Below are 18,663 nucleotides of genomic sequence, written 5' to 3' on the forward strand. Positions count from 1 at the left end.
CAGGGACCTCGTGGTGCAACGGTAGCGCGTCTGACTCCAGATCAGAAGGTTGCGTGTTCAAATCACGCCGGGGTCACTCTTTGACATTTTTTTCCCCACCAAGTCTATATCTGTGACTTCTAAAGCAAAGCCAAAAGAAGGGCGCTTTGCATTGGCCGGGAATCGAACCCGGGCCTCCCGCGTGGCAGGCGAGAATTCTACCACTGAACCACCAATGCTTCACTTACATAGGCTGAGCAGAGAGCCCTGCCGTAGACAGTAGTGATGAGGCCCATGCATTCGCATGGGACACCTATGAACAAAGTTTGCATGGCAAGCCTTGGACTGCCAAACGTTCACATGCTGATGGCAGGAATCAGATGCAGGAGACTGAAACTATGAATGTTTCTGCTTTTGCTAAGGACAGTGGTTTGGGGCCAGTGTTGTGCTTGACAGAGCACGACATCAGCCTGCTCTCTGGCTGCTCCCGGGAGAAGTGGCTGACAGAAAGCACCCTCCAGACAACCAGCAATCTTGTGTTTCACAACATGCCACTGTCACTGGACTTTCCTTCTGGGAAAGCCTAGTCACTGACCTGGCCAGATTCCCTGTCCTCCCCAAAATCCTGGGGAGAAACGGGCAGAGTTCTGCGCCCTGCGCCCTCTTTCGCGTCCCTAACGCGCTCCCAACGCGCCCTACAGCCCTGGTCGGGCACAGCCCTGGTCGGGCTCATACCACTGGGGCCTCTGCCGAGGAAGAGCCCCGGAAGCCTAGGGCCAGGCCTATTGCACAGGCATCTTAGACCAGGCCATTCCGGGATTGCTGTGTTTCATGTCCTGCCCTTCAACACTCCTGGGAGGGCTTTCCCTGAGAACCCTCATGTCTCTGCCCTCCCAGGAGGCTGTGGTTCTATGCAAAATAGGGGGTGCACCACGGGCCGTCCCCTTTCCTCTCTCTCGCCAATATCTTTCACCAAAGCTGAGCCCTGCAGGTAAATGTATCTATCTGGCTGAGGGGCCAGGGAGGGCCTTTGCCTGCAGTCTTACAAGCCAGAGTGCAGAGAAGGCAGCAGCTCTGGGACCGGGACTCTGCTCAAAGACATATCTAACATGCCACAGTGGAGCTGAGATGGGCAAGACACGTGTCTCACAGGCAGGCAGCACAACAAGACAGTGGCAGGAAACTATGCTAAAAAGGAAAGAGAAAAGTCACATGTCTCGTGGCCTTCCCACCATTAGACAGTAGTCTGCGCAAGAAAACATCCAACAGTGACAGGACAACCAAGCAAATGACAAACGCTGTGCTGAATAAAGTCATCTTACATGACATTTCGTACAAAGGCCCAGATCATGGGGATGATCGCGCAGAAGCAGCAAGTATCAGAGCCACCGAACCTGAGGTGAGTTACACGAGGAGAAAGGGCGACATGGGGACAGGGGCTAGGGGCTCAGGGAACAGCTACCACAATGCAACCTCGGGTGTGGGGATGCCACTCATTGCGGGTACTGCCCTGGGATTTCCTTTTAGAAAGAATCGCTGGTTAAAGTGTAGTGCACAAAAAACCCAACTCCTCGATTACACTATTAGATAACATCCTTTAACTGCCCCACCCACCCTGTGTGAGTCTCACCCACTTCCCGCCTGCTCCCTCTAGTCTGAGAGTTGTATCTCCACAAAAAACACACAGTGGGGCTCAATGAGCTGCTCATGTCTGACATGGACACCTAAGCAGTGCTGGATTCACAACCTGAAAGCCTGCAAAGGAAAGTGTGCCCGGCAGAAGATAAGCTGCCTGGCAACTCAGAACCTTCTTCTAAGAGAAGTAAGACATGTCACAATGGAGTCTAAGCCTACCTGTCTTATGCCAGGACCTTAGAGCTGCAGGCAGGAGCACAAAGGTAAAAACATATATTGAGTCCCAACACGCTCACTGCGGTGGTTGGTCTCTGTGGCGCAATCGGTTAGCGCGTTCGGCTGTTAACTAATAGGTTGGTGGTTCAAGCCCACCCAGGGACGTATGCTTTTGCCTACATCAAGTCCTGAATTAAAACACAGCTGTCTGGCTTTGCTCTTAGAGCTCTCGCTTTGCCTGAGTGACATGCTCTATCTCAACATTTCTATCTTCTCTCATCTCTTCACCTCTAGTCATTTCCACCAATAGGACTGGAAACGGGCCACCAAGCCTTCTACTTTAACCACAGGCGTACTGAGGGCCAATAAAAGGCACAGAAGCATTTCTTGATCCGGGGCTGAGAACTGCATGCACAGGGACCTCGTGGTGCAACGGTAGCGCGTCTGACTCCAGATCAGAAGGTTGCGTGTTCAAATCACGCCGGGGTCACTCTTTGACATTTTTTTCCCCACCAAGTCTATATCTCTGACTTCTAAAGCAAAGCCAAAAGAAGGGCGCTTTGCATTGGCCGGGAATCGAACCCGGGCCTCCCGCGTGGCAGGCGAGAATTCTACCACTGAACCACCAATGCTTCACTTACATAGGCTGAGCAGAGAGCCCTGCCGTAGACAGTAGTGATGAGGCCCATGCATTCGCATGGGACACCTATGAACAAAGTTTGCATGGCAAGCCTTGGACTGCCAAACGTTCACATGCTGATGGCAGGAATCAGATGCAGGAGACTGAAACTATGAATGTTTCTGCTTTTGCTAAGGACAGTGGTTTGGGGCCAGTGTTGTGCTTGACAGAGCACGACATCAGCCTGCTCTCTGGCTGCTCCCGGGAGAAGTGGCTGACAGAAAGCACCCTCCAGACCACCAGCAATCTTGTGTTTCACAACATGCCACTGTCACTGGACTTTCCTTCTGGGAAAGCCTAGTCACTGACCTGGCCAGATTCCCTGTCCTCCCCAAAATCCTGGGGAGAAACGGGCAGAGTTCTGCGCCCTGCGCCCTCTTTCGCGTCCCTAACGCGCTCCCAACGCGCCCTACAGCCCTGGTCGGGCACAGCCCTGGTCGGGCTCATACCACTGGGGCCTCTGCCGAGGAAGAGCCCCGGAAGCCTAGGGCCAGGCCTATTGCACAGGCATCTTAGACCAGGCCATTCCGGGATTGCTGTGTTTCACGTCCTGCCCTTCAACACTCCTGGGAGGGCTTTCCCTGAGAACCCTCATGTCTCTGCCCTCCCAGGAGGCTGTGGTTCTATGCAAAATAGGGGTTGCACCACGGGCCGTCCCCTTTCCTCTCTCTCGCCAATATCTTTCACCAAAGCTGAGCCCTGCAGGTAAATGTATCTATCTGGCTGAGGGGCCAGGGAGGGCCTTTGCCTGCAGTCTTACAAGCCAGAGTGCAGAGAAGGCAGCAGCTCTGGGACCGGGACTCTGCTCAAAGACATATCTAACATGCCACAGTGGAGCTGAGATGGGCAAGACACGTGTCTCACAGGCAGGCAGCACAACAAGACAGTGGCAGGAAACTATGCTAACAAGGAAAGAGAAAAGTCACGTGTCTCGTGGCCTTCCCACCATTAGACAGTAGTCTGCGCAAGAAAACATCCAACAGTGACAGGACAACCAAGCAAATGACAAACGCTGTGCTGAATAAAGTCATCTTACATGACATTTCGTACAAAGGCCCAGATCATGGGGATGATCGCGCAGAAGCAGCAAGTATCAGAGCCACCGAACCTGAGGTGAGTTACACGAGGAGAAAGGGCGACATGGGGACAGGGGCTAGGGGCTCAGGGAACAGCTACCACAATGCAACCTCGGGTGTGGGGATGCCACTCATTGCGGGTACTGCCCTGGGATTTCCTTTTAGAAAGAATCGCTGGTTAAAGTGTAGTGCACAAAAAACCCAACTCCTCGATTACACTATTAGATAACATCCTTTAACTGCCCCACCCACCCTGGGTGAGTCTCACCCACTTCCCGCCTGCTCCCTCTAGTCTGAGAGTTGTATCTCCACAAAAAACACACAGTGGGGCTCAATGAGCTGCTCATGTCTGACATGGACACCTAAGCAGTGCTGGATTCACAACCTGAAAGCCTGCAAAAGAAAGTGTGCCCGGCAGAAGATAAGCTGCCTGGCAACTCAGAACCTTCTTCTAAGAGAAGTAAGACATGTCACAATGGAGTCTAAGCCTACCTGTCTTATGCCAGGACCTTAGAGCTGCAGGCAGGAGCACAAAGGTAAAAACATATATTGAGTCCCAACACGCTCACTGCAGTGGTTGGTCTCTGTGGCGCAATCGATTAGCGCGTTCAGCTGTTAACCGAAAGGTTGGTGGTTCAAGCCCACCCAGAGACGTATGCTTTTGCCTACATCAAGTCCTGAATTAAAACACAGCTGTCTGGCTTTGCTCTTAGAGCTCTCGCTTTGCCTGCGTGACATGCTCTATCTCAACATTTCTATCTTCTCTCATCTCTTCACCTCTAGTCATTTCCACCAATAGGACTGGAAACGGGCCACCAAGCCTTCTACTTTAACCACAGGCGTACTGAGGGCCAATAAAAGGCACAGAAGCATTTCTTGATCCGGGGCTGAAAACTGCATGCACAGGGACCTCGTGGCGCAACGGTAGCGCGTCTGACTCCAGATCAGAAGGTTGCGTGTTCAAATCACGTCGGGGTCACTCTTTGACATTTTTTTCCCCACCAAGTCTATATCTCTGACTTCTAAAGCAAAGCCAAAAGAAGGGCGCTTTGCATTGGCCGGGAACCGAACCCGGGCCTCCCGCGTGGCAGGCGAGAATTCTACCACTGAACCACCAATGCTTCACTTACATAGGCTGAGCAGAGAGCCCTGCCGTAGACAGTAGTGATGAGGCCCATGCATTCGCATGGGACACCTATGAACAAAGTTTGCATGGCAAGCCTTGGACTGCCAAACGTTCACATGCTGATGGCAGGAATCAGATGCAGGAGACTGAAACTATGAATGTTTCTGCTTTTGCTAAGGACAGTGGTTTGGGGCCAGTGTTGTGCTTGACAGAGCACAACATCAGCCTGCTCTCTGGCTGCTCCCGGGAGAAGTGGCTGCCAGAAAGCACCCTCCAGACCACCAGCAATCTTGTGTTTCACAACATGCCACTGTCACTGGACTTTCCTTCTGGGACAGCCTAGTCACTGACCTGGCCAGATTCCCTGTCCTCCCCAAAATCCTGGGGAGAAACGGGCAGAGTTCTGCGCCCTGCGCCCTCTTTCGCGTCCCTACCGCGCTCCCAACGCGCCCTACAGCCCTGGTCGGGCACAGCCCTGGTCGGGCTCATACCACTGGGGCCTCTGCCGAGGAAGAGCCCCGGAAGCCTAGGGCCAGGCCTATTGCACAGGCATCTTAGACCAGGCCATTCCGGGATTGCTGTGTTTCACGTCCTGCCCTTCAACACTCCTGGGAGGGCTTTCCCTGAGAACCCTCATGTCTCTGCCCTCCCAGGAGGCTGTGGTTCTATGCAAAATAGGGGGTGCACCATGGCCGTCCCCTTTCCTCTCTCTCGCCAATATCTTTCACCAAAGCTGAGCCCTGCAGGTAAATGTATCTATCTGGCTGAGGGGCCAGGGAGGGCCTTTGCCTGCAGTCTTACAAGCCAGAGTGCAGAGAAGGCAGCAGCTCTGGGACCGGGACTCTGCTCAAAGACATATCTAACATGCCACAGTGGAGCTGAGATGGGCAAGACACGTGTCTCACAGGCAGGCAGCACAACAAGACAGTGGCAGGAAACTATGCTAACAAGGAAAGAGAAAAGTCACGTGTCTCGTGGCCTTCCCACCATTAGACAGTAGTCTGCGCAAGAAAACATCCAACAGTGACAGGACAACCAAGCAAATGACAAACGCTGTGCTGAATAAAGTCATCTTACATGACATTTCGTACAAAGGCCCAGATCATGGGGATGATCGCGCAGAAGCAGCAAGTATCAGAGCCACCGAACCTGAGGTGAGTTACACGAGGAGAAAGGGCGACATGGGGACAGGGGCTAGGGGCTCAGGGAACAGCTACCACAATGCAACCTCGGGTGTGGGGATGCCACTCATTGCGGGTACTGCCCTGGGATTTCCTTTTAGAAAGAATCGCTGGTTAAAGTGTAGTGCACAAAAAACCCAACTCCTCGATTACACTATTAGATAACATCCTTTAACTGCCCCACCCACCCTGTGTGAGTCTCACCCACTTCCCGCCTGCTCCCTCTAGTCTGAGAGTTGTATCTCCACAAAAAACACACAGTGGGGCTCAATGAGCTGCTCATGTCTGACATGGACACCTAAGCAGTGCTGGATTCACAACCTGAAAGCCTGCAAAGGAAAGTGTGCCCGGCAGAAGATAAGCTGCCTGGCAACTCAGAACCTTCTTCTAAGAGAAGTAAGACATGTCACAATGGCGTCTAAGCCTACCTGTCTTATGCCAGGACCTTAGAGCTGCAGGCAGGAGCACAAAGGTAAAAACATATATTGAGTCCCAACACGCTCACTGCGTTGGTTGGTCTCTGTGGCGCAATCGGTTAGTGCGTTCGGCTGTTAACCGAAAGGTTGGTGGTTCAACCCCACCCAGGGACGTATGCTTTTGCCTACATCAAGTCCTGAATTAAAACACAGCTGTCTGGCTTTGCTCTTAGAGCTCTCGCTTTGCCTGCGTGACATGCTCTAGCTCAACATTTCTATCTTCTCTCATCTCTTCACCTCTAGTCATTTCCACCAATAGGACTGGAAACGGGCCACCAAGCCTTCTACTTTAACCACAGGCGTACTGAGGGCCAATAAAAGGCACAGAAGCATTTCTTGATCCGGGGCTGACAACTGCATGCACAGGGACCTCGTGGCGCAACGGTAGCGCGTCTGACTCCAGATCAGAAGGTTGCGTGTTCAAATCACGTCGGGGTCACTCTTTGACATTTTTTGCCCCACCAAGTCTATATCTCTGACTTCTAAAGCAAAGCCAAAAGAAGGGCGCTTTGCATTGGCCGGGAATCGAACCCGGGCCTCCCGCGTGGCAGGCGAGAATTCTACCACTGAAACACCAATGCTTCACTTACATAGGCTGAGCAGAGAGCCCTGCCATAGACAGTAGTGATGAGGCCCATGCATTCGCATGGGACACCTATGAACAAAGTTTGCATGGCAAGCCTTGGACTGCCAAACGTTCACATGCTGATGGCAGGAATCAGATGCAGGAGACTGAAACTATGAATGTTTCTGCTTTTGCTAAGGACAGTGGTTTGGGGCCAGTGTTGTGCTTGACAGAGCACGACATCAGCCTGCTCTCTGGCTGCTCCCGGGAAAAGTGGCTGACAGAAAGCACCCTCCAGACCACCAGCAATCTTGTGTTTCACAACATGCCACTGTCACTGGACTTTCCTTCTGGGAAAGCCTAGTCACTGACCTGGCCAGATTCCCTGTCCTCCCCAAAATCCTGGGGAGAAACGGGCAGAGTTCTGCGCCCTGCGCCCTCTTTCGCGTCCCTAACGCGCTCCCAACGCACCCTACAGCCCTGGTCGGGCACAGCCCTGGTCGGGCTCATACCACTGGGGCCTCTGCCGAGGAAGAGCCCCGGAAGCCTAGGGCCAGGCCTATTGCACAGGCATCTTAGACCAGGCCATTCCGGGATTGCTGTGTTTCACGTCCTGCCCTTCAACACTCCTGGGAGGGCTTTCCCTGAGAACCCTCATGTCTCTGCCCTCCCAGGAGGCTGTGGTTCTATGCAAAATAGGGGGTGCACCACGGGCCGTCCCCTTTCCTCTCTCTCGCCAATATCTTTCACCAAAGCTGAGCCCTGCAGGTAAATGTATCTAACTGGCTGAGGGGCCAGGGAGGGCCTTTGCCTGCAGTCTTACAAGCCAGAGTGCAGAGAAGGCAGCAGCTCTGGGACCGGGACTCTGCTCAAAGACATATCTAACATGCCACAGTGGAGCTGAGATGGGCAAGATACGTGTCTCACAGGCTGGCAGCACACCAAGACAGTGGCAGGAAACTATGCTAACAAGGAAAGAGAAAAGTCACGTGTCTCGTGCCCTTCCCACCATTAGACAGTAGTCTGCGCAAGAAAACATCCAACAGTGACAGGACAACCAAGCAAATGACAAAAGCCGTGCTGAATAAAGTCATCTTACTTGACATTTCGTACAAAGGCCCAGATCATGGGGATGATCGCGCAGCAGAAGCAGCAAGTATCAGAGCCACCGAACCTGAGGTGAGTTACACGAGGAGAAAGGGCGACATGGGGACAGGGGCTATGGGCTCAGGGAACAGCTACCACAATGCAACCTCGGGTGTGGGGATGCCACTCATTGCGGGTACTGCCCTGGGATTTCCTTTTAGAAAGAATCGCTGGTTAAAGTGTAGTGCACAAAAAACCCAACTCCTCGATTACACTATTAGATAACATCCTTTAACTGCCCCACCCACCCTGTGTGAGTCTCACCCACTTCCCGCCTACTCCCTCTAGTCTGAGAGTTGTATCTCCACAAAAAACACACAGTGGGGCTCAATGAGCTGCTCATGTCTGACATGGACACCTAAGCAGTGCTGGATTCACAACCTGAAAGCCTGCAAAGGAAAGTGTGCCCGGCAGAAGATAAGCTGCCTGGCAACTCAGAACCTTCTTCTAAGAGAAGTAAGACATGTCACAATGGAGTCTAAGCCTACCTGTCTTATGCCAGGACCTTAGAGCTGCAGGCAGGAGCACAAAGGTAAAAACATATATTGAGTCCCAACACGCTCACTGCGGTGGTTGGTCTCTGTGGCGCAATCGGTTAGCGCGTTCGGCTGTTAACTGAAAGGTTGGTGGTTCAAGCCCACCCAGGGACGTATGCTTTTGCCTACATCAAGTCCTGAATTAAAACACAGCTGTCTGGCTTTGCTCTTAGAGCTCTCGCTTTGCCTGAGTGACATGCTCTATCTCAACATTTCTATCTTCTCTCATCTCTTCACCTCTAGTCATTTCCACCAATAGGACTGGAAACGGGCCACCAAGCCTTCTACTTTAACCACAGGCGTACTGAGGGCCAATAAAAGGCACAGAAGCATTTCTTGATCCGGGGCTGAGAACTGCATGCACAGGGACCTCGTGGTGCAACGGTAGCGCGTCTGACTCCAGATCAGAAGGTTGCATGTTCAAATCACGCCGGGGTCACTCTTTGACATTTTTTTCCCCACCAAGTCTATATCTCTGACTTCTAAAGCAAAGCCAAAAGAAGGGCGCTTTGCATTGGCCGGGAATCGAACCCGGGCCTCCCACGTGGCAGGCGAGAATTCTACCACTGAACCACCAATGCTTCACTTACATAGGCTGAGCAGAGAGCCCTGCCGTAGACAGTAGTGATGAGGCCCATGCATTCGCATGGGACACCTATGAACAAAGTTTGCATGGCAAGCCTTGGACTGCCAAACGTTCACATGCTGATGGCAGGAATCAGATGCAGGAGACTGAAACTATGAATGTTTCTGCTTTTGCTAAGGACAGTGGTTTGGGGCCAGTGTTGTGCTTGACAGAGCACGACATCAGCCTGCTCTCTGGCTGCTCCCGGGAGAAGTGGCTGACAGAAAGCACCCTCCAGACAACCAGCAATCTTGTGTTTCACAACATGCCACTGTCACTGGACTTTCCTTCTGGGAAAGCCTAGTCACTGACCTGGCCAGATTCCCTGTCCTCCCCAAAATCCTGGGGAGAAACGGGCAGAGTTCTGCGCCCTGCGCCCTCTTTCGCGTCCCTAACGCGCTCCCAACGCGCCCTACAGCCCTGGTCGGGCACAGCCCTGGTCGGGCTCATACCACTGGGGCCTCTGCCGAGGAAGAGCCCCGGAAGCCTAGGGCCAGGCCTATTGCACAGGCATCTTAGACCAGGCCATTCCGGGATTGCTGTGTTTCATGTCCTGCCCTTCAACACTCCTGGGAGGGCTTTCCCTGAGAACCCTCATGTCTCTGCCCTCCCAGGAGGCTGTGGTTCTATGCAAAATAGGGGGTGCACCACGGGCCGTCCCCTTTCCTCTCTCTCGCCAATATCTTTCACCAAAGCTGAGCCCTGCAGGTAAATGTATCTATCTGGCTGAGGGGCCAGGGAGGGCCTTTGCCTGCAGTCTTACAAGCCAGAGTGCAGAGAAGGCAGCAGCTCTGGGACCGGGACTCTGCTCAAAGACATATCTAACATGCCACAGTGGAGCTGAGATGGGCAAGACACGTGTCTCACAGGCAGGCAGCACAACAAGACAGTGGCAGGAAACTATGCTAAAAAGGAAAGAGAAAAGTCACATGTCTCGTGGCCTTCCCACCATTAGACAGTAGTCTGCGCAAGAAAACATCCAACAGTGACAGGACAACCAAGCAAATGACAAACGCTGTGCTGAATAAAGTCATCTTACATGACATTTCGTACAAAGGCCCAGATCATGGGGATGATCTCGCAGAAGCAGCAAGTATCAGAGCCACCGAACCTGAGGTGAGTTACACGAGGAGAAAGGGCGACATGGGGACAGGGGCTAGGGGCTCAGGGAACAGCTACCACAATGCAACCTCGGGTGTGGGGATGCCACTCATTGCGGGTACTGCCCTGGGATTTCCTTTTAGAAAGAATCGCTGGTTAAAGTGTAGTGCACAAAAAACCCAACTCCTCGATTACACTATTAGATAACATCCTTTAACTGCCCCACCCACCCTGTGTGAGTCTCACCCACTTCCCGCCTGCTCCCTCTAGTCTGAGAGTTGTATCTCCACAAAAAACACACAGTGGGGCTCAATGAGCTGCTCATGTCTGACATGGACACCTAAGCAGTGCTGGATTCACAACATGAAAGCCTGCAAAGGAAAGTGTGCCCGGCAGAAGATAAGCTGCCTGGCAACTCAGAACCTTCTTCTAAGAGAAGTAAGACATGTCACAATGGAGTCTAAGCCTACCTGTCTTATGCCAGGACCTTAGAGCTGCAGGCAGGAGCACAAAGGTAAAAACATATATTGAGTCCCAACACGCTCACTGCGGTGGTTGGTCTCTGTGGCGCAATCGGTTAGCGCGTTCGGCTGTTAACTGAAAGGTTGGTGGTTCAAGCCCACCCAGGGACGTATGCTTTTGCCTACATCAAGTCCTGAATTAAAACACAGCTGTCTGGCTTTGCTCTTAGAGCTCTCGCTTTGCCTGAGTGACATGCTCTATCTCAACATTTCTATCTTCTCTCATCTCTTCACCTCTAGTCATTTCCACCAATAGGACTGGAAACGGGCCACCAAGCCTTCTACTTTAACCACAGGCGTACTGAGGGCCAATAAAAGGCACAGAAGCATTTCTTGATCCGGGGCTGAGAACTGCATGCACAGGGACCTCGTGGTGCAACGGTAGCGCGTCTGACTCCAGATCAGAAGGTTGCGTGTTCAAATCACGCCGGGGTCACTCTTTGACATTTTTTTCCCCACCAAGTCTATATCTCTGACTTCTAAAGCAAAGCCAAAAGAAGGGCGCTTTGCATTGGCCGGGAATCGAACCCGGGCCTCCCGCGTGGCAGGCGAGAATTCTACCACTGAACCACCAATGCTTCACTTACATAGGCTGAGCAGAGAGCCCTGCCGTAGACAGTAGTGATGAGGCCCATGCATTCGCATGGGACACCTATGAACAAAGTTTGCATGGCAAGCCTTGGACTGCCAAACGTTCACATGCTGATGGCAGGAATCAGATGCAGGAGACTGAAACTATGAATGTTTCTGCTTTTGCTAAGGACAGTGGTTTGGGGCCAGTGTTGTGCTTGACAGAGCACGACATCAGCCTGCTCTCTGGCTGCTCCCGGGAAAAGTGGCTGACAGAAAGCACCCTCCAGACCACCAGCAATCTTGTGTTTCACAACATGCCACTGTCACTGGACTTTCCTTCTGGGAAAGCCTAGTCACTGACCTGGCCAGATTCCCTGTCCTCCCCAAAATCCTGGGGAGAAACGGGCAGAGTTCTGCGCCCTGCGCCCTCTTTCGCATCCCTAACGCGATCCCAACGCGCCCTACAGCCCTGGTCGGGCACAGCCCTGGTTGGGCTCATACCACTGGGGCCTCTGCCGAGGAAGAGCCCCGGAAGCCTAGGGCCAGGCCTATTGCACAGGCATCTTAGACCAGGCCATTCCGGGATTGCTGTGTTTCACGTCCTGCCCTTCAACACTCCTGGGAGGGCTTTCCCTGAGAACCCTCATGTCTCTCCCCTCCCAGGAGGCTGTGGTTCTATGCAAAATAGGGGGTGCACCACGGGCCGTCCCCTTTCCTCTCTCTCGCCAATATCTTTCACCAAAGCTGAGCCCTGCAGGTAAATGTATCTATCTGGCTGAGGGGCCAGGGAGGGCCTTTGCCTGCAGTCTTACAAGCCAGAGTGCAGAGAAGGCAGCAGCTCTGGGACCGGGACTCTGCTCAAAGACATATCTAACATGCCACAGTGGAGCTGAGATGGGCAAGACACGTGTCTCACAGGCTGGCAGCATACCAAAACAGTGGCAGGAAACTATGCTAACAAGGAAAGAGAAAAGTCACATGTCTCGTGGCCTTCCCACCATTAGACAGTAGTCTGCGCAAGAAAACATCCAACAGTGACAGGACAACCAAGCAAATGACAAACGCTGTGCTGAATAAAGTCATCTTACATGACATTTCGTACAAAGGCCCAGATCATGGGGATGATCGCGCAGAAGCAGCAAGTATCAGAGCCACCGAACCTGAGGTGAGTTACACGAGGAGAAAGGGCGACATGGGGACAGGGGCTGGGGGCTCAGGGAACAGCTACCACAATGCAACCTCGGGTGTGGGGATGCCACTCATTGCGGGTACTGCCCTGGGATTTCCTTTTAGAAAGAATCGCTGGTTAAAGTGTAGTGCACAAAAAACCCAACTCCTCGATTACAATATTAGATAACATCCTTTAACTGCCCCACCCACCCTGTGTGAGTCTCACCCACTTCCCGCCTGCTCCCTCTAGTCTGAGAGTTGTATCTCCACAAAAAACACACAGTGGGGCTCAATGAGCTGCTCATGTCTGACATGGACACCTAAGCAGTGCTGGATTCACAACCTGAAAGCCTGCAAAGGAAAGTGTGCCCGGCAGAAGATAAGCTGCCTGGCAACTCAGAACCTTCTTCTAAGAGAAGTAAGACATGTCACAATGGAGTCTAAGCCTACCTGTCTTATGCCAGGACCTTAGAGCTGCAGGCAGGAGCACAAAGGTAAAAACATATATTGAGTCCCAACACGCTCACTGCGGTGGTTGGTCACTGTGGCGCAATCGGTTAGCGCGGTCGGCTGTTAACCGAAAGGTTGGTGGTTCAAGCCCACCCAGGGACTTATGCTTTTGCCTACATCAAGTCCTGAATTAAAACACAGCTGTCTGGCTTTGCTCTTAGAGCTCTCGCTTTGCCTGCGTGACATGCTCTATCTCAACATTTCTATCTTCTCTCATCTCTTCACCTCTAGTCATTTCCACCAATAGGACTGGAAACGGGCCACCAAGCCTTCTACTTTAACCACAGGCGTACTGAGGGCCAATAAAAGGCACAGAAGCATTTCTTGATCCGGGGCTGAGAACTGCATGCACAGGGACCTCGTGGCGCAACGGTAGCGCGTCTGACTCCAGATCAGAAGGTTGAGTGTTCAAATCACGTCGGTGTCACTCTTTGACATTTTTTTCCCCACCAAGTCTATATCTCTGACTTCTAAAGCAAAGCCAAAAGAAGGGTGCTTTGCATTGGCCGGGAATCGAACCCGGGACTCCCGCGTGGCAGGCGAAAATTCTACCACTGAACCACCAATGCTTCACTTACATAGGCTGAGCAGAGAGCCCTGCCGTAGACAGTAGTGATGAGGCCCATGCATTCGCATGGGACACCTATGAACAAAGTTTGCATGGCAAGCCTTGGACTGCCAAACGTTCACATGCTGATGGCAGGAATCAGATGCAGGAGACTGAAACTATGAATGTTTCTGCTTTTGCTAAGGACAGTGGTTTGGGGCCAGTGTTGTGCTTGACAGAGCACGACATCAGCCTGCTCTCTGGCTGCTCCCGGGAGAAGTGGCTGACAGAAAGCACCCTCCAGACCACCAGCAATCTTGTGTTTCACAACATGCCACTGTCACTGGACTTTCCTTCTGGGAAAGCCTAGTCACTGACCTGGCCAGATTCCCTGTCCTCCCCAAAATCCTGGGGAGAAACGGGCAGAGTTCTGCGCCCTGCGCCCTCTTTCGCGTCCCTAACGCGCTCCCAACGCACCCTACAGCCCTGGTCGGGCACAGCCCTGGTCGGGCTCATACCACTGGGGCCTCTGCCGAGGAAGAGCCCCGGAAGCCTAGGGCCAGGCCTATTGCACAGGCATCTTAGACCAGGCCATTCCGGGATTGCTGTGTTTCACGTCCTGCCCTTCAACACTCCTGGGAGGGCTTTCCCTGAGAACCCTCATGTCTCTGCCCTCCCAGGAGGCTGTGGTTCTATGCAAAATAGGGGGTGCACCACGGGCCGTCCCCTTTCCTCTCTCTCGCCAATATCTTTCACCAAAGCTGAGCCCTGCAGCTAAATGTATCTAACTGGCTGAGGGGCCAGGGAGGGCCTTTGCCTGCAGTCTTACAAGCCAGAGTGCAGAGAAGGCAGCAGCTCTGGGACCGGGACTCTGCTCAAAGACATATCTAACATGCCACAGTGGAGCTGAGATGGGCAAGATACGTGTCTCACAGGCTGGCAGCACACCAAGACAGTGGCAGGAAACTATGCTAACAAGGAAAGAGAAAAGTCACGTGTCTCGTGGCCTTCCCACCATTAGACAGTAGTCTGCGCAAGAAAACATCCAACAGTGACAGGACAACCAAGCAAATGACAAACGCCGTGCTGAATAAAGTCATCTTACTTGACATTTCGTACAAAGGCCCAGATCATGGGGATGATCGCGCAGCAGAAGCAGCAAGTATCAGAGCCACCGAACCTGAGGTGAGTTACACGAGGAGAAAGGGCGACATGGGGACAGGGGCTATGGGCTCAGGGAACAGCTACCACAATGCAACCTCGGGTGTGGGGATGCCACTCATTGCGGGTACTGCCCTGGGATTTCCTTTTAGAAAGAATCGCTGGTTAAAGTGTAGTGCACAAAAAACCCAACTCCTCGATTACACTATTAGATAACATCCTTTAACTGCCCCACCCACCCTGTGTGAGTCTCACCCACTTCCCGCCTGCTCCCTCTAGTCTGAGAGTTGTATCTCCACAAAAAACACACAGTGGGGCTCAATGAGCTGCTCATGTCTGACATGGACACCTAAGCAGTGCTGGATTCACAACCTGAAAGCCTGCAAAGGAAAGTGTGCCCGGCAGAAGATAAGCTGCCTGGCAACTCAGAACCTTCTTCTAAGAGAAGTAAGACATGTCACAATGGAGTCTAAACCTACCTGTCTTATGCCAGGACCTTAGAGCTGCAGGCTGGAGCACAAAGGTAAAAACATATATTGAGTCCCAACACACTCACTGCGGTGGTTGGTCTCTGTGGCGCAATCGGTTAGCGTGTTCGGCTGTTAACTGAAAGGTTGGTGGTTCAAGCCCACCCAGGGACGTATGCTTTTGCCTACATCAAGTCCTGAATTAAAACACAGCTGTCTGGCTTTGCTCTTAGAGCTCTCGCTTTGCCTGAGTGACATGCTCTATCTCAACATTTCTATCTTCTCTCATCTCTTCACCTCTAGTCATTTCCACCAATAGGACTGGAAACGGGCCACCAAGCCTTCTACTTTAACCACAGGCGTACTGAGGGCCAATAAAAGGCACAGAAGCATTTCTTGATCCGGGGCTGAGAACTGCATGCACAGGGACCTCGTGGTGCAACGGTAGCGCGTCTGACTCCAGATCAGAAGGTTGCGTGTTCAAATCACGCCGGGGTCACTCTTTGACATTTTTTTCCCCACCAAGTCTATATCTCTGACTTCTAAAGCAAAGCCAAAAGAAGGGCGCTTTGCATTGGCCGGGAATCGAACCCAGGCCTCCCGCGTGGCAGGCGAGAATTCTACCACTGAACCACCAATGCTTCACTTACATAGGCTGAGCAGAGAGCCCTGCCGTAGACAGTAGTGATGAGGCCCATGCATTCGCATGGGACACCTATGAACAAAGTTTGCATGGCAAGCCTTGGACTGCCAAACGTTCACATGCTGATGGCAGGAATCAGATGCAGGAGACTGAAACTATGAATGTTTCTGCTTTTGCTAAGGACAGTGGTTTGGGGCCAGTGTTGTGCTTGACAGAGCACGACATCAGCCTGCTCTCTGGCTGCTCCCGGGAGAAGTGGCTGACAGAAAGCACCCTCCAGACCACCAGCAATCTTGTGTTTCACAACATGCCACTGTCACTGGACTTTCCTTCTGGGAAAGCCTAGTCACTGACCTGGCCAGATTCCCTGTCCTCCCCAAAATCCTGGGGAGAAACGGGCAGAGTTCTGCGCCCTGCGCCCTCTTTCGCGTCCCTAACGCGCTCCCAAAGCGCCCTACAGCCCTGGTCGGGCACAGCCCTGGTCGGGCTCATACCACTGGGGCCTCTGCCGAGGAAGAGCCCCGGAAGCCTAGGGCCAGGCCTATTGCACAGGCATCTTAGACCAGGCCATTCCGGGATTGCTGTGTTTCATGTCCTGCCCTTCAACACTCCTGGGAGGGCTTTCCCTGAGAACCCTCATGTCTCTGCCCTCCCAGGAGGCTGTGGTTCTATGCAAAATAGGGGGTGCACCACGGGCTGTCCCCTTTCCTCTCTCTCGCCAATATCTTTCACCAAAGCTGAGCCCTGCAGGTAAATGTATCTATCTGGCTGAGGGGCCAGGGAGGGCCTTTGCCTGCAGTCTTACAAGCCAGAGTGCAGAGAAGGCAGCAGCTCTGGGACCGGGACTCTGCTCAAAGACATATCTAACATGCCACAGTGGAGCTGAGATGGGCAAGACACGTGTCTCACAGGCAGGCAGCACAACAAGACAGTGGCAGGAAACTATGCTAAAAAGGAAAGAGAAAAGTCACATGTCTCGTGGCCTTCCCACCATTAGACAGTAGTCTGCGCAAGAAAACATCCAACAGTGACAGGACAACCAAGCAAATGACAAACGCTGTGCTGAATAAAGTCATCTTACATGACATTTCGTACAAAGGCCCAGATCATGGGGATGATCGCGCAGAAGCAGCAAGTATCAGAGCCACCGAACCTGAGGTGAGTTACACGAGGAGAAAGGGCGACATGGGGACAGGGGCTAGGGGCTCAGGGAACAGCTACCACAATGCAACCTCGGGTGTGGGGATGCCACTCATTGCGGGTACTGCCCTGGGATTTCCTTTTAGAAAGAATCGCTGGTTAAAGTGTAGTGCACAAAAAACCCAACTCCTCGATTACACTATTAGATAACATCCTTTAACTGCCCCACCCACCCTGTGTGAGTCTCACCCACTTCCCGCCTGCTCCCTCTAGTCTGAGAGTTGTATCTCCACAAAAAACACACAGTGGGGCTCAATGAGCTGCTCATGTCTGACATGGACACCTAAGCAGTGCTGGATTCACAACCTGAAAGCCTGCAAAGGAAAGTGTGCCCGGCAGAAGATAAGCTGCCTGGCAACTCAGAACCTTCTTCTAAGAGAAGTAAGACATGTCACAATGGAGTCTAAGCCTACCTGTCTTATGCCAGGACCTTAGAGCTGCAGGCAGGAGCACAAAGGTAAAAACATATATTGAGTCCCAACACGCTCACTGCGGTGGTTGGTCTCTGTGGCGCAATCGGTTAGCGCGTTCGGCTGTTAACTTAAAGGTTGGTGGTTCAAGCCCACCCAGGGACGTATGCTTTTGCCTACATCAAGTCCTGAATTAAAACACAGCTGTCTGGCTTTGCTCTTAGAGCTCTCGCTTTGCCTGAGTGACATGCTCTATCTCAACATTTCTATCTTCTCTCATCTCTTCACCTCTAGTCATTTCCACCAATAGGACTGGAAACGGGCCACCAAGCCTTCTACTTTAACCACAGGCGTACTGAGGGCCAATAAAAGGCACAGAAGCATTTCTTGATCCGGGGCTGAGAACTGCATGCACAGGGACCTCGTGGTGCAACGGTAGCGCGTCTGACTCCAGATCAGAAGGTTGCGTGTTCAAATCACGCCGGGGTCACTCTTTGACATTTTTTTCCCCACCAAGTCTATATCTCTGACTTCTAAAGCAAAGCCAAAAGAAGGGCGCTTTGCATTGGCCGGGAATCGAACCCGGGCCTCCCGCGTGGCAGGCGAGAATTCTACCACTGAACCACCAATGCTTCACTTACATAGGCTGAGCAGAGAGCCCTGCCGTAGACAGTAGTGATGAGGCCCATGCATTCGCATGGGACACCTATGAACAAAGTTTGCATGGCAAGCCTTGGACTGCCAAACGTTCACATGCTGATGGCAGGAATCAGATGCAGGAGACTGAAACTATGAATGTTTCTGCTTTTGCTAAGGACAGTGGTTTGGGGCCAGTGTTGTGCTTGACAGAGCACGACATCAGCCTGCTCTCTGGCTGCTCCCGGGAGAAGTGGCTGACAGAAAGCACCCTCCAGACCACCAGCAATCTTGTGTTTCACAACATGCCACTGTCACTGGACTTTCCTTCTGGGAAAGCCTAGTCACTGACCTGGCCAGATTCCCTGTCCTCCCCAAAATCCTGGGGAGAAACGGGCAGAGTTCTGCGCCCTGCGCCCTCTTTCGCGTCCCTAACGCGCTCCCAACGCGCCCTACAGCCCTGGTCGGGCACAGCCCTGGTCGG

General features: G+C 52.6%; 6 non-coding genes across 6 annotated transcripts; 2 read left to right on the forward strand and 4 right to left on the reverse strand.

Annotated features, from left to right (window-relative positions):
• Positions 1-147: 147 nt before the first annotated feature.
• TRNAG-GCC (transfer RNA glycine (anticodon GCC)) lies at positions 148-218 on the reverse strand. The gene has a single exon. It is a non-coding gene; the product is annotated as a tRNA-Gly (tRNA).
• A 2,173-nt stretch (positions 219-2,391) lies between these two features.
• On the reverse strand, positions 2,392-2,462 carry TRNAG-GCC (transfer RNA glycine (anticodon GCC)). Its single transcript has one exon. It is a non-coding gene; the product is annotated as a tRNA-Gly (tRNA).
• Positions 2,463-4,492: 2,030 nt separating this feature from the next.
• Positions 4,493-4,564, forward strand: TRNAW-CCA (transfer RNA tryptophan (anticodon CCA)). The gene has a single exon. It is a non-coding gene; the product is annotated as a tRNA-Trp (tRNA).
• Positions 4,565-6,735: 2,171 nt separating this feature from the next.
• TRNAW-CCA (transfer RNA tryptophan (anticodon CCA)) lies at positions 6,736-6,807 on the forward strand. The gene has a single exon. It is a non-coding gene; the product is annotated as a tRNA-Trp (tRNA).
• Positions 6,808-11,369: 4,562 nt separating this feature from the next.
• On the reverse strand, positions 11,370-11,440 carry TRNAG-GCC (transfer RNA glycine (anticodon GCC)). The gene has a single exon. It is a non-coding gene; the product is annotated as a tRNA-Gly (tRNA).
• Positions 11,441-18,104: 6,664 nt separating this feature from the next.
• Positions 18,105-18,175, reverse strand: TRNAG-GCC (transfer RNA glycine (anticodon GCC)). Its single transcript has one exon. It is a non-coding gene; the product is annotated as a tRNA-Gly (tRNA).
• Between the last annotated feature and the right edge of the window lie 488 nt (positions 18,176-18,663).

This window comes from Pleurodeles waltl, chromosome 4_1, assembly GCF_031143425.1.
Source record: "Pleurodeles waltl isolate 20211129_DDA chromosome 4_1, aPleWal1.hap1.20221129, whole genome shotgun sequence".
In the NCBI taxonomy this organism is placed as follows: domain Eukaryota; kingdom Metazoa; phylum Chordata; class Amphibia; order Caudata; family Salamandridae; genus Pleurodeles; species Pleurodeles waltl.